At 38.9% G+C, this 16,073-nt stretch overlaps 1 long non-coding RNA gene across 1 annotated transcript in view; it reads right to left on the bottom strand.

The window, feature by feature from the left end:
* The window catches only part of LOC102162368 (uncharacterized), a 56,315-nt gene that overhangs the window by 39,217 nt on the left and 1,025 nt on the right, over positions 1–16,073 (bottom strand). The window lies entirely within an intron of this gene.

The raw sequence follows: 16,073 nt of genomic DNA on the forward strand, positions 1-16,073 counted from the left end.
CCTGAGAAAATATTCATGATGTTGATGTCAGAGAGTGTTTTGCCTATGTTTTCTAGGAGTTTGATGGTGTCCTGTCGTATATTTAAGTCTTTCAGCCATTTTGAGTTTATTTTTGTGCATGGTGTGAGGGTGTGTTCTAGTTTCATTGCTTTGCATGTTGCTGTCCAGGTTTCCCAGCAGTGCTTGCTGAATAGACTTTCTTTTTCCCATTTTATGTTCTTGCCTCCCTTGTCAAAGATTAATTGACCATAGGTGTCAGGGTTTATTTCCGGATTCTCTGTTCTGTTCCATTGGTCTGTCTGTCTGTTTTGGTACCAGTACCACACTGTTTTGATGACTGTGGCTTTGTAGTATTTCTTGAAGTCTGGGAGAGTTATGCTTCCTGCTTGGTTTTTGTTTCTCAGGATTGCTTTGGCAATTCTGGGTCTTTTGTGGTTCCATATAAATGTTTGGATTGTTTGTTCTAGTTCTGTGAAAAATGTCATGGGTAATTTGATAGGGATTGCATTGAATCTGTAGATTGCTTTGGGTAGTATGGCCATTTTCACAATATTGATTTTCCCAATCCAGGAACATGGAATATCTTTCCATTTCTTTACATCTTCTTTGATTTCTTTGATTAAAGTTTTATAGTTCTCGGCATATAGGTCCTTTACCTCCTTGGTCAGGTGTATTCCGAGGTATTTGATTTTGTGAGGTACAATTTTAAAAGGTATCGTATTTTTGTATTCCTTTTCTAATGTTTCATTGCTGGTATACAGAAATGCAACTGACTTCTGAATGTTAATCTTATATCCTGCTACTTTGCTGAATTTATTAATCAGTTCAAGTAGTTTTGGGGTTGAGTCCTTAGGGGTTTCTATGTATAGTATCATGTCATCTGCATACAGTGACAGTTTTATCTCTTCTCTTCCTATATGGATGCCTTTTATTTCTTTTGTTTGTCTAATTGCTGTGGCCAGGACTTCCAAAACTATGTTGAAGAGCAGTGGTGAGAGTGGGCATCCCTGTCTTGTTCCAGATTTGAGTGAGAAGGCTTTCAGTTTTTCCCCATTGAGTATTATATTTGCTGTGGGTTTATCATAAATGGCTTTGATTATATTCAGGAATGTTCCCTCTATACCCACTTTGGCGAGGGTCTTGATCATGAATGGATGTTGAACTTTGTCAAATGCTTTTTCTGCATCTATTGAGATGATCATATGATTTTTGACTTTTTTTTTGTTAATGTGTTGTATGATGCTGATTGATTTGCGTATGTTGAACCATCCTTGTGAACCTGGGATGAACCCAACCTGGTCATGGTGTATAATTTTTTTGGTATGTTGTTGGATTCGGTTGGCTAAGATTTTGTTGAGAATTTTTGCATCTATATTCATCAATGATATTGGCTGATAGTTTTCTTTTTTGGTGGTATCTCTGTCTGGTTTTGGAATGAGGGTGATGGTGGCATCATAGAGTGTCTTTGGGAGTATTCCTTCTTCTTCAACCTTTTGAAAGAGTTTAAGGAGGATGGGCACCAATTCCTCTTTATATGTTTGATAGAATTCACCTGTGAAGCCATCTGGTCCTGGACTTTTTTTTGTAGGGAGTGATTTTATGACCTCTTCAATTTCATTTCTAGTGATTGGTCTGTTCAGTTGGTCTGTTTCTACTTGATTCAGTTTTGGCAGGCTGTAAGATTCTAGAAAATTGTCCATTTCTTCCAGATTGTCAAACTTGTTGCCGTATAGTTGTTCATAGTATTCTCTTATGGTTTTTTGTATTTCTGCTGTATCCGTTGTGATTTCTCCTTTTTCATTTATAATTTTGGTTATTTGGGTTCTTTCTCTCCTCTTTTTAGTGAGTCTGGCCAGGGGTTTGTCAATTTTGTTCACCTTTTCAAAGAACCAGCTCTTGGTTTTATTAATTTTCTCTATTGTTTTTTGAGTCTCTATTTTATTGATTTCTTCTTTGATCTTTATAATTTCCTTCCTTCTGCTGACTTTAGGACTTTTTTGTTCTTCTTTTTCTAATTCGTTTAGGTGGAGGGTTAAGTTGTCAATTTGGGATCTTTCTTCTTTTTTGAGAAAGGCCTGTATTGCTATAAATTTCCCTCTGAGCACTGCTTTCGCAGCATCCCATAGGTTTTGAGAGGTTGTGTCTTCATTATCATTTGTTTCAAGGTAGTTTTTAATTTCCTTTTTGATTTCCTCATTGACCCATTGGTTTTTTAGCAGCATGTTGTTTAGTCTCCATGTAGTAGGTTTTTTCTCTTTCCTTTTCCCATGGTTGATTTCTAATTTCATGGCATTGTGGTCAGAGAAGATACTTGAGATAATTTCTATGCTCCTAAATTTATTGAGATTCGCTTTGTGTCCCAATATGTGGTCGATTCTTGAGAATGTTCCATGAGCATTTGAGAAGAATGTGTATTCTGATTTTTTTGGATGTAGTGTCCTGAAGATATCAATTAAGTCTAACTTTTCTATTGTTTCCTTTAGGATCTCTGTTGCTTTATTGGTTTTCTGTCTAGAGGATCTGTCCATTGATGTGAGTATTAAGGTCTCCTACTATCATTGTATTCTCATCAATATCTCCCTTATGTCTGTTAATATTTGTTGTATGTATCTGGGTGCTCCTATATTTGGGGCATATATGTTGACGATAGTAACATCCTCTCCTTGGATGGATCCCTTAATCATTAAATAGTGTCCTTCTTTGTCTTTCTTTATGTCTTTTGTTTTAAAGTCTATTTTGCCTGATATGAGTGTTGCGACTCCTGCTTTTCTGTCATGTCTATTGGCGTGAAATATTTTTCCCCACCCTTTCACTTTCAATCTATATGTATCTTTTGTCCTAAGGTGAGTTTCTTGTAGGCAGCATATTGAAGGTTTTTGCCTTTTTATCCACTCAGCCACTCTGTGTCTTTTGATTGGGGCATTCAGTCCATTGACATTTAAGGTGATAATTGATAGATGATTATTTATTGCCATTTGAACCTCGTGTTCCAGTTGATTCTATGGTTCTCCATTCTTCCTTTCTTTTTTTTCTTTTTCTTTTTTTTTTTTTTTTTTGGTTGGATGGTCTCCTGTTGTTATCTGCTTGAGTGTATTTTTTTTTCATTTTTTGCAAATGCAATATTTGGTTTTGGCTTGTGGTTGCCCTGTTTTTTAAATATGCTAACCCCTTCCCATAATTGTGTGTTTTAGCCTGATGGTCCTGTAAGTTCAAACACTTCATTACTATATTAAAATTAAGAAGAGAAACATACAAACAAACAAAAAGGGTTATTTACTTCCTAACATCCCTTGCCCACATTTTATGGTTTTGATGACTCTTTTTTATTTTTTTTCTTTTTAATTTTATTTTGTTTGAAGCATGTTCATGATTAAATCTGTATGCTGGCTTATTTGAGTGACTGCTCTCTGATTGCAGTTTCCTCAGTCCTAGTTCTTCCTCTTCTTCTTTTTTTTTTTTCTTTTCTTTTTTCTTCCCTTTCCTTCCTTTCTTTTTGGTTTAGAGAAACCCTTTCAATATTTCCTTTAACCTGGGTTTTGTGTTGCTGTATTCTTTAAGTTTTTGTTTGTTGGAAAAAATTTTTATTTCCCCTTCTATTTTAAATGATATTCTTGCTGGATAGAGTATTCTAGGTTGCATATTTTTTCCTTTTAGCACTTTAAATATCTCTTGCCATTCCCTCCTGGCCTGTAGTGTTTCTGTAGAGAAATCAGCTGATATTCTTATGGGGGTTCCCTTGTAGGTAACATTCTGTTTTTCTCTTGCTGCCTTTAGGATCCTCTCTTTATCACTAACTTTTGCCATTGTTATTATGATGTGTCTTGGTGTGGGTCTGTTTGGGTTCAGTTTGTTTGGGGCCCTCCGTGCTTCTTGTATCTTGAACCCAGTATCCTTTAGATTTGGGAAGTTTCCATCGATAATTTCTTCAAATATATTTTCCATCCCCTTATCTTTTTCTACTCCTTCTGGAATTCCTATTATGCGTAGATTGGCCCACTTTATATTATCCCATAGGTCTCTTATATTGCTTTCCAGTCTTTTGATTCGGTTTTCTGTCTGTTGACCAGATTGAGTGATTTCCATTATTCTATCTTCCATATCACTGATTCGTTCTTCTGCATTATTCATTCTGGTTTTTACTGCCCCTAGTTCAGTTTGCATCTCTGCAAATGAATGTTCTAGTTTTTCTTGGCTCCTCCTTATATTTTCTAGTTCCTTTCTGAGGGTATCTGCATTACTGTTCATATCTTCTCTTAATTCCTTCAGTATTTTCACTATTTCTCTTTTGAACTCCAGGTCTGTCTGACTACAGAGATCTGTTTCATTGCTGACTGTTTTAGGTGAGTTCTCCTGTTGGTTTGACTGGGGGTGGTTTCTCAGCTTCTTCATCTTGCTTGTTGTTTTCTTTCTCCTGAGGGAGTTGTACTCTCTGTTATTGGGCAGTGTTTGCCTTGTCACTGCCGTGGATTACTTCTTGAGGGCTGGCATTGTTGGTCAATCTTTTTTGAGGCAGTGTGGCTTTTCTGGAGTGTTGATGGGGCTAATAGTGTTTCTTTGAAGCAAAGGAGGGCTTCCTGAGGGCAGACAGGACTGGGAGGTCCACACCACGATGGTAGCAGATTTCACTTAGTCATGCAGAGCTTGCTCTGGTGTTTTTAGGCTGTGGGGTTCTTGCAGGGGGTTGGCAGTGTTGGGCAGCTGTTCCTCAGGAGTGCAGCACCCCCTGGGGGCTGGAGCAGCTATCTGGGTCACTGAGAACCTAAGAGGCTCTTCCCTAGGGCAGCCCAACTCAGAAGGACAGCCTGAGAATGTAGGCGGATCTTTTCATAATCTGGCCGAGCTCGTTGCAGCTTTTCAGGGCTGCAGGGGCTCTTCCAGGGGGCTGGTGGTGCTGAGCAGCTATTCTGCGGGAGTGGGGCACCCCCTGGGGCTTGGGCGGGTAGCAGGGCCACTGGAAACCCAAGAGGCTCCTCCCCAGGGCAGCCCGACTCAGAAAGACCGTCTGAGATCTTTTCCCGACTCAGCCAGGCTTGTTGCAGCTTTTCTGGGCTGCAGGGGGTCCTGCCTGGAGCTGGCAGTCCTATGCAGCTGGTCCACTAGGTCTCAGCACCCCCTGGGGGCTTGGGTGGGTAGCAGGGCCATTGGAGACCCAAGAGGCTCCTCCCTGGGGCAGCCTGACTCAGAAAAACCGTCCGAGAATTAGGCCGATCTATTCACGGCCTGGCTAGGCTTGTTCTAGCTTTTCTGGGCTGCAGGCCTTTTCTCGGGGGCTGGTGGTGTTTGGTGCTGCTCTGCGGAAGTGTAGCCCCTCCAAAGGGCAAGCAGACCTGTGCAGGGACAGCCCCTGCAGTGGTAGGCTTCAGGCAATTGTTGAGGCCAGCCCTCCTGGATGGCAGGCAGCCCCAGGTTCGGCGAGAGCGTAGGGGGTGGCGGGGGTGGGGGAGGGAATGCACTGGGCAGCACAGTTTTCAGCTAGCTAGTGGGCCTGTAAGCTTGCTGTGGTGTGGGGGGTATTCTATAGGGACCCACCCCTTCTTCTCTCCCCTCCCCAGCACGGGCACAGACCAGGCTCTTCTCCCAGGTTCCCTCTGATTCGGCTTTCCACTTCCCCGCCCCTAGAGTATTGTTCCCTTCCTCTGCGACAGCTTTGTTTTCTAGTCTCCCAGGCAGTCTCTGCCCCGTCAAATGGTTTCTAGACCTCCCAAGCAGTTTCCGCTCCACCCCGCCCCCCCAGCCCGGGGACTAACCTCCTGGGCCGAGGTCTCGGTGCCCAGCCCCCACCCAGGCGTCCCCCGGCCCTTTCTCGGGGACTAACCTTCCGAGGCGAGGTCTCGGTGCCCAGCCCCCACCCAGGCGTCTCAATTTTTGGTGACTGTGCCCGTAGTTCAGATGGTCCGTTGGGTTCTTGATTGGCTTTTCCGTACTCCAACTTACTGCTACACTCTTCTCTGCATCTGGAGATTTCTCCGGTTTGTTTGATCTTTCCCCCGGTAGGTGACTTTCCAGGGTGTGGGAACCCTTTCTCCTCCGCAGTTCCCTTTCGGGAGTGCCTGTCTCGTTCAGATTCACCTTCTCTCACTCTCCTCTTTTCTCCCGTTCTGCCCAGTAATGTCACGAACTTCTTGCCATTATTGGAGTTTAGGTTCCTCTGCCAGCGATTGGTTGCTGTTCTGTGTGAGTCATTTATTCTGTAGATGTGCTTTTTTTGTTGTGTTTGTGGGAGAGGGCGAGCGTGTCTCCCTACTCCTCCGCCATCTTGTCCTCTCTCCTATATGTGTAACATTTTAAATTCTTTAATGATTTTTGCATTTTTTTGTTATTTCCTTAATGATTGCTCTTGGGCTTATATCCACATCTTAGTCAATCACAGTGTACTCAGATATATAGTAACAATTCCAATGAGAAATGTTACTACTATATAGCTCTATTCCTTTTGCTCATTTTTGTGGTATTATTTTTATACATATTTCAACTATAAATGTTAAAAATACAATATATTCTATAATTATATAATTTTAGGTCTTTTAAAGCAGCTGAGAAAAGAGATCAAGGATATAATTAATAGCTTTTGTCATAATAGCCTTCTTATTTATCATTTCTAGTTCTCTTCATTTATTTCTGTGGCTTCAAGTTAAATGTTTGGAGTTAATTCCTCAGCCCAATGCAGCTTTTTTCTCATATTGTTCCTTTGATCTATTATTGCTAATATATTGCACTTCTATATGCTAAAAGCCCCAAACACAATTATATACAAATTATCTCACACAATTGTTTTTTTAGATCTGTTAGTAGAAAGAAAAAGAAATATGCATTTTTACTGTCTTATATAATTACCTTTACTAATGTTACTTGTTTTGTTTTGTCTTTTTGCCATTTCTTGGGCTGCTTCCACGGCATATGGAGGTTCCCAGGCTAGGGGTCAAATCGGAGCCGTAGCTGCCGGCCTACGCCAGAGCCACAGCAATGCAGGATCCGAGCCGCGTCTGCAACCTACACCACAGCTCACGGCAACGCCGGATCCTTAACCCACTGAGCAAGGCCAGGGATTGAACCCGCAACCTCATGGTTCTTAGTTAACCACTGAGCCACGATGGGAACTCCTGTTATTTGTTTTTTCATGGGCAATTGAATTACTGTCTGAGATTACTTGCTTCTAGCCTGAGGAACTTCCTTTAGTATTCCTTTTAAAGTAGGTTTTCTAACAAATTCTCTCAGATTTTGTTTATATGAGAATGTATTATGTCTCCATTTTTGAAATACAGCTTTCTTGGATATGTGATTCTTGGCTGACTTTTTTTTCATTGAACACTTTGACTGTGTTATCCAAATGCCTTCTGGCATCCATTGCTCCTGTTGAGAAGTAAAGAAATCTTACTGGGGTTACCTTGTAAGTGATTTTTTTATTTTTCTCTTGCTGCTTTATAGACTTTCTTTTTGTCTTTGTCTTTCAGAATTTTTACTATGATGTGTCTGCTTTTGAATCTTTTTGTGTCTATCCTACTAATAAATCATTAAGCTTCTTAAATGTGTGGTTTTTCTTCAAATCTGGGAAATTTTTAGCCATCGCTTCTTCAAATATTTTTTATGCCTTCACTATCTCAAATCCGTCTGGAACTCTCATTACACATATATTGATGCACTTATGTTGTCCCATATTTCTATGAGGTTCGGTTAATTTTTCTTCATTCTTTTTTCTCTACTCTAGATGATATAATTTCTATTGATCTATCTCAAAATTCACTAATTCTTTCTTCTTCTAGTTCACTTCTACTGTTGAGCCTACTATAGTGAATTTTCCATTTCATTTTGGTTCAGTTCTCTTCTGCTCTAGAATTTCCATTTGATTCCTTTTAATCATTTCTACCTCTTATTGATATTTTCTATTTGATGAGACATTTTCATCATACCTATTTTAAGCATGATTTCTCCTAGTTCTTTGAAGATACTTAAAACGGCTACTTTGAAGGCAGTGTCTATTAAATCAGACATAATATTCTTTCTCCAGGCAGTTTTTTTGCCTGATTTTTTTCTCCATGTAAGCATCAGTTTTGCCTAATTTTTTCCATGTCTTGCAATATTTTTTGTTGGAAACCAGGAATTTTATGTAGCATATTGTAGCAACTTTGAGTACTGATCTCTGTCCTCCCCCATCCCAGGACTTGTTGTCATTATTTGTTGTTTATTTGTTTAGTGACTCACTGGATTATTTTAGCAAAGTCAATTTCTCCCCCTCAGTGTGAAGCCTCTGATATTGTTCCCTGGAGGGTGAAGGCTTTAGCATCTGCACAGTCACCCTGGGAAGATAGTGATTTTGGCCTCTGTCTCTTTCCCTGCGCACACCCAGATGTTAAGCTTCACTAATTGCTGACTGATTGCTCTATTGTTTTTAAAAATGTCCTGGGGTTTAAATTGTTGCAGAGACTGATCAAATTAAATTTACAGGGTTCCTTTACAGCAATAGATTTTGAAGTCAGTGTTTCAGACTTGTTCTGACAGCAAAGAGCTTAAGGAGGGCTCTTCTTAGCTGTCTCATTTCCTGGTTCTCTCTGGTAAACTAAGCACCCTATGGTTTAGCTTACCTTTCTTTCTTTTCTTTCTTTTTCTTTTTTTCATCTTTTTAAGGGCCACACCTGCAGCATATGGAGGTTCCCAGGTTAGGGGTCTAATCGGAGCTGTAGCTTACGGCCTGCTCCACAGCCACAGCAATGCCACATCTGAGCCACGTCTGCGACCTACATACACCACAGCTCATGGCAACGCTGGATCCTTAACCCACTGAGGCCAGGGATTGAACTCGCAACCTCATGGTTTTTAGTCGGATTTGTTTCCCCTGTGCCACAACGGGAACTCCCCGGTTTAGCTTATATTTCTAATAAGTCTGGCAGTGTCCCTTTTCATTGTTTTTCACCACAACCTCCATTATTTCTTAGCACACCCTTAGGCTTGATCAGCCTTATTTTCTGTTGCAAATAAGCTCAGTTCTTTCTGAAAGGGCTTCAAAGCATTCTGTTTTATGCCTGCTTCTCCCTCTGGCAAAAACTTTGAGCCACAGCTCTGGAGCTGGGAGTTGGGACAGTGGCATGCTTCTGAGAAAAAGAACTGAGTGCACCACAGAAGAAGAGAGGAGCTGCAGGCTCTGGTCTTTTGGGTTTGCCTTTCCTGGAATGGAACCTCCACTTTACATGCTAGCTGGGGTGAGAGCAATCAAGTCACTGTATTCTCAGGGGACCATTCAAGGTAGAGCCTTTCTTCCACAAGTGAAGACTGGACAGAATATGGGAGCCCCCAACTCTTGACTGTGTTCACCAGGAAATTAACCTCCGCAATGGTTAGCCAAGGGAAGGATGAGAAATGCTGATGCTGTGCTCCTCCTGAACCTCCAGTTGGGGACTGAGGGAGAGGATCCCTGTGTTCTTGATTGCACCTATCTGGAGTGGAGTTTCCAGTACCCTGACCTGGGGGAAGGGAGGGAGGAAGCAAGTCGTGGTTCAGTTGCCACAGACTCTCACTGTTCTCACTTTCACTTCTCCCAAGTTTTAGCAGGTTTTATTAAATAAATGTTTCTTTCTTTCCTGAATGCTTCAGACCGTTCCTAGAGACTTTAAATGTTTGTTTTTAAACAGTTTTTGCCAGTGTCCATAGAGCTTTTGATTTTGCCATGACGGTAAATCTGTACTAACATTGTTACTAGGTTCCTATCTTTTTTATGTGTCCCTGATTAACTTTTTGAGGGTTATGCCCCTGATTCTGTTCCCCCATACACTCTGGTTTTTATTGTGAGATTTTTATGTGGCATGATGACATTTAGGATCTCACATGTTCCATTAAAGCAGAATTGATTGTGGGTTGGAAATAAAAGGATAGTAAAAGATAAACTACACAAATAATAACAAATAGAAAGCTGATATGGCTATAAAAATTTCAAAGTATACTTTAAGTTAACATGTATTATAAGGGCTAAAAATTACAAATATACATACAGCTCAAGGGGTCTGTTCAATAAGAAGATGTGAAAATCTTAAATTTGCATATCCCTAATAATATTATTTCAAAATACATAAAATTAATGATAGGAGCTACCAAGTCACATTGTAAAGGGCATGCATACAGAGAGAAATAAAGGATGGTGGCCACCTTTGTAATCTATCACATTAATAAAAGAGAAAAAATTGTAACAATACAAAATACCTGATTGATCCATGAGAAAGCAAAGAAAAACCCATTTCATTAACTCATAGAAAGAAAATACTTAAACATATAACAATATATATTAAAATTACATAAAGCAAAAATTAACAAACCTAAAGGAAAACTGAAAAGCCCTAATTACAATTAGAATTTTAACATATCTCTTTTTGGTAACTGACAGAATAATAAAACAAATAAACAGAAATTTATGGATATAGAAGATTTGGACAGCATGATTAAACAACTTGATTTAGGTGCCATATATAGTGCCAAACAACCTTTTCAAGGCTGGCACATTTACCAAGATAATAAATGTGCACATGCTGAGCCTAAAAGCAAGTTTCAAAAAATTTCATAGGCTCGAAATCACTGAGAATACATTCTCTTGTCACAGAAAATTAAACTAAAAATCAAAAATCCCCAGGTATTTGTAAAGTAAACAACATATTTCTAAATGACATGGTTCAAAGAAGAAATGACACTGGGAATTAGAAAATGCTATGATACGAATTACAACAAAGTAAATCAAAACCACAAAATATTATAGATAGAAATAAAAGAAAACTAGATAAATGGATGAATATAGCCTATTCGTAAGTGAAAAATGTTAAGACAATAATCCCTCTAAGTCCATCAATGTAATTGCAAAGTTCTAGTATATTTTTCATTTCTGAAAATTAACAAGCAGATTCTATCATTAATATGGAAATGCAAAAAATAAAATAAAAAGTAAGATACTCTGGAAAAAGAAGCATGAATTTCAAGGACTAACACTACTACATATTAAGTGATTATAAAGCCAAAGTAATTACAAATGTGTGGTAATGGGACAAGATTGGCAAGTAGACAAGTGAAGCATAACAGTCCATTCATATAAGGTGATATGGTTTATGACAAATGTGCCTCTGTGCTGCAGTGAGAAAAGGCTGGTTATTTCCATAAATTATACTAAATCAATTAAATAGCTATACAGAAAGATATTGATACCAATCCTACATCTAGATGATGTATCAATCTAAATGTGAATAGGAAAATCAACACATTGAGAAAAAAGTGGAGGAAAATATATTTATGACTTTGGAATAAGCAGAAAAAATTTATGATAGAACACACAAAAAGTGCACAAAAGGAAAAAATTATAAAATGTATTACATTAAAAGTAATAACTTCCATTTATCAGAGATAGTGCTAAAATAATACAAGGGCAAGTCACTGAAGTTTTTTGTTTGTTTGTTTTAATTTTATGGCTGCATTTGCAGCATATGGAAGTTCCCAGGCCAGGGACTGAATTTGAGCTGTAGCTGTGACCTACATTGCAGCTGCAGCAACACTGGATGCTTTAACCCACTGTGTTCGGCTGGGGATAGAACCCACACCTCTGCAGTGACCCGAGCCACTGAAGTTAGATTCTTAACTGACTGTGCCATGGTAACTCCAAGTCACTGAATTTTTGCGATGTAAATGCCCATCAAAGGATTTGTACTCAAAAATATAGAAGGAAGTTATATAGATAACAGCAAAAAGCCATCACATAAAAAACAGACAAAAGAACTGGACACTTCAGAACAGAACATATCTGAATAACTAATATACACATAAATGCAAATTTAACAAAAATGAGAAGACTTCCCCTTTCATCATGGCAAATTTTCCATCCTACCAGTAACAACTGGAAAACTGGACAAAATATACCAAACAATGCTTTCCAGATTTTGAATAACCACATGAGTTCTACAAATATATCAACTTTCTGGCTGGATGAGTCATATAAATTTTTCAACTTTCTAGATCATGATATGAGAAGAAACCCAAATAAAGCATGGTAGACCTACTGAGTTGAGGTAACATAGCTTAGAATATTAAAGCCTTATGAAAAGGGCACCACATCTCCACAACAAAGCTTAAAAATAAGTGTTAAGGAGTTCCCATCATGGCACAGTGGAAATGAACCCAACTAGGAACTATGAGGTTGCAGGTTGGATCCCTGGTCTCGCTCAGTGGGTTAAGGATCCAGTGTTGCCATGAGCTGTGGTGTAGGTTGCAGACGTGGTTCAGATCTGTCATTGCTATGGCTGTGGCATAGGCTGGCAGCTGTAGCTCTGATTAGACCCCTAGCCTGGGAACCTCCATATGCAGTGGGTGCAGCCCTAAAAAGCAAAAAAAAAAAAAAAAAAAAAAAAAAAAAAATTAAAAGAAACAAGCTGATCTACAAGTAACTTGACTGTCTACCAGAACAAATACTCATACCATTTGAAGGAACATAAAAAACCCAGACATTCATAATTAAAATATTAAAATGAGGAGTTCCCGTCGTGGCGCAGTGGTTAACGAATCTGACTAGGAACCATGAGGTTGCGGGTTCGGTCCCTGCCCTTGCTCAGTGGGTTAACAATCTGGCGTTGCCGTGAGCTGTGGTGTAGGTTGCAGACGCAGCTCGGATCCCGCGTTGCTGTGGCTCTGGTGTAGGCCAGTGGTTACGGCTCCGATTGGACCCCTAGCCTGGGAACCTCCATGTGCCGCGGGAGCGGCCCAAGAAACAGCAAAAAGACAAAAAAAAATATATTAAAATGACATCCAATAAAAATGGCTAAACATGCAAAGAAGCAGGAAAATATGACACAAAATCAAGAGAAAAACCAGTCAGCAGAAACAAACCCATAAATGAGAGAGATGATGGAATCAGCAGACAGTGACTTTAAAAGTTATAAATACATTGAAGAACTCTAAGAGAAAATAAATGAACATAATGAGCATAGAAACAGAAAATATTTTAAAAGATCAGATGGAATCCTGGAGCTAAACATTTTATCTGAAATAAAAAATTCACTGGAAGGGTTAAATAGAAGATTGGCAGAAGAAAAAACCAGAGAATTTGAAAAACAGCAATAGTAACAATCCAAATGAAACACACTAGGAAAAAAACTTAAGGGAAAAAATTCAGTTTTTAAATGGGCAAAGGACTTGAACAGATATTCCTCCAAAGATGAACACATGGCCAATAAGTACTAGAAAACATGCTCAACATCACAAACCATTAGGGAAATGAAAGCCAAAACCACAAGAAGATACTATCTCACAGTAATGAGGATGGCTACGACAAGGAAAAAAAGAAATAAGGGTTGGCAAGGATGTGGAGAAATTGGAACCCTTGTACACTGTTAGTAGGAATGTAAAATGGTATAGCTGCTGTGGAAACAGTATGGAAGTTCCTTTAAAATTTTAAAATAGAATTATCCTATGATCCAGCAATTCCTTTAGGGATTGAAATAAAGAACTAAAAGAGATATATACATGTACACTCATGTTCATAGCAGTGTCATTCACAATAACCAGGTATATACATTGATAGATGAAAGGATATACAAAATGTGCTATATATACATAGCATATAATATTTATATACACACAATGGAATAGTAAGCCTTGAAAAGTAAGGAAACTATGGCACACAGATGATCATTGAGGACATTATGCTGAGTGAAATAAGGCAATTCCAAAAGGACAAATACTGTATGATTCCACTTATATGAGGTACCTCCAACAGTCAAATTCATGAGGACAGAAAACAGAATGGTAGGCCAGGGGCTGAGGGTGGAGGGAATGGGAAGTTGTTGTTTAATGGATGTCAACTTTCAGTTTTACAAGATGAAATGAGTTCTGGAGATGGAAGGTGGTGATGGTTACACAACAATATGAATTAATGCCACTAAACCGTACACTTAAAAATGGTTAAGATTCTAAATTTTCTGTTGTGTATTTGACCACAAGATATTTTTAAAATTATTTTTTTAGGGAGTTCCTGTCATGGCGCAGCGGAAACAAATCCAACCAGGAAACATGAGGTTGTGGGTTCGATCCCTGGCCTCGCTCAATTAGTTAAGGATCTGGCATTGCTGTGGCTGTGGTGTAGGCCAGCAGCTGTAGCTCCGATTAGACCCCTAGCCTGGGAACCTCCAAATGCTGCAGGTGTGTCCCTAAAAAAAAAAAAAAAAATTTAATAAAAAGGTGAAAAAATAATGAAGACAGTCTTAGTAAATTGGGATAGTACCTAGTTGTTAATAGAAATACTTTTCAGACACACCAAAGCTGAAAAACTTAATCACTAGAAGACCCACACTAAAAGAAATGTTAAAAGAAGTCCTCTAGGCAAAAGGAAATTAATTGATTCTGATGAAGATATGAGACCAGAAATGATAAATATATAATATTTTTCTTTTAATGGCTTTAAAAGATAAATGACTGCTTATACAAAAGTAATGACAGTATACCATAGGGTTTATGATGTGCACAAATTGAAATTAATTGACAGCAACAGCATAAAGGCTGAGAAGGAAGAATGGTGGTAAACTATTGTAAGGTTTTTATATTAAACATGAATGGGTATATTATTACTTGAAGGAAAATTGCTATGACTTAACAGATATATACCATAAACCCTAAAGTCAGAAGACAAAGAGATACACAGCAATAATAGCCAGAACTGGTGAAGGATTCATATCCAGAATATATAAAGAACTCCTACAAATCAAGAAGAGAAAGATAATAGGCAGTATCAAGGAGCAAAAAAGACTTGAAATCCAAATGGACAATCATAAAAACACGCTCAATGTAAGTTCCCTAGTGGCTTAGCGGGTTATAGATCCATTGTTGCCACAGCTGTGATGAGAGTTGCAGCTGTGATATGGGTTTGATCTCTGGCCTGGGAATGCATGCCACAGTTGTGCCCCCCCCCCGATTTTTTTTTACATAGAAAAAAATGAAAATATGCTCAATCTCAACATTAATTAGGGAAAAGCTAATGAAAAACATAATGAGATGCCACTAAACCAACCAAAATGGCTAAATTTAAAAATTAAAATTGGGGAGTTCCCGTCATGGCGCAGTGGTTAACGAATCCGACTAGGAACCATGAGGTTGCGGGTTCGGTCCCTGCCCTTGCTCAGTGGGTTAACAATCCGGCGTTGCCGTGAGCTGTGGTGTAGGTTGCAGACGCGGCTCGGATCCCGCGTTGCTGTGGCTCTGGCGTAGGCTGGTGGCTACAGCTCCGATTCAACCCCTAGCCTGGGAACCTCCATATGCCGCGGGAGCGGCCCAAGAAATAGCAACAACAACAACAACAAAAGACAAAAAAAAAAAAAAAAAAAATTAAAATTGGCAATACATGTCTGTGAAGATGTGGAGCACAGGGAACTAGTTACACTGCTGTGGGATGCAAAATGGTACAGATAAAGAAAAAATAGTTGGTACTGTCTACAAAGTTGAAGATACATATACTATGACTTAGAAGTGTAAGTATATATATGTCTTATTCTACTGGAGAATAAGGCATATATATATATATATATATATATACACCAAAAAACATACAAGAGCATGTTTGCAGCAGCAAAAGTTGGAAGCTGATAACAACTCAAATTTCCATCAACAATAGATGGACAAATGAACTATGTTGTATCACACAGAAAACTATGCAGCCATGAAAATGAATGAAGTAAATAGGTCTTCATAGCAGTACACATGAATCTCACAAAAGATGCTGAGCAAAAGAATACATGTGCAATGAGTCCATTTAAATACAATTAAAAAAAACAAGCAGAACACCTTTGGACAATAGATGATAAAGGCAGGGAAATGAAGAGCCAGAATTTGAGGGCTAGGTAGAGGGTAGTGATAGGAAAGGGAAGGCTTCTGAAAAGCTAGGGTCTGTCTATATACCTTGATCTGAAGGTATATAGGGTTGAAACATAGCGTTTGCTTTAAATTTTGCATTTATAATATATGGATATATACTTTCCATATGTTAAAACTGAACAAAAAATTGAAAGAAAATAAATAAATGGTTGAGGAGGAGTTCCCGTTGTGGCTCAGAGGAAACAAATCTGACT

This window comes from Sus scrofa, chromosome 2 (genome assembly GCF_054392235.1).
Source record: "Sus scrofa isolate SSC_HxYL_T2T_F1_AM1 chromosome 2, Sscrofa_HxYL_maternal_Yorkshire_Landrace_v2.0, whole genome shotgun sequence".
NCBI classification, from domain to species: Eukaryota; Metazoa; Chordata; class Mammalia; order Artiodactyla; family Suidae; genus Sus; species Sus scrofa.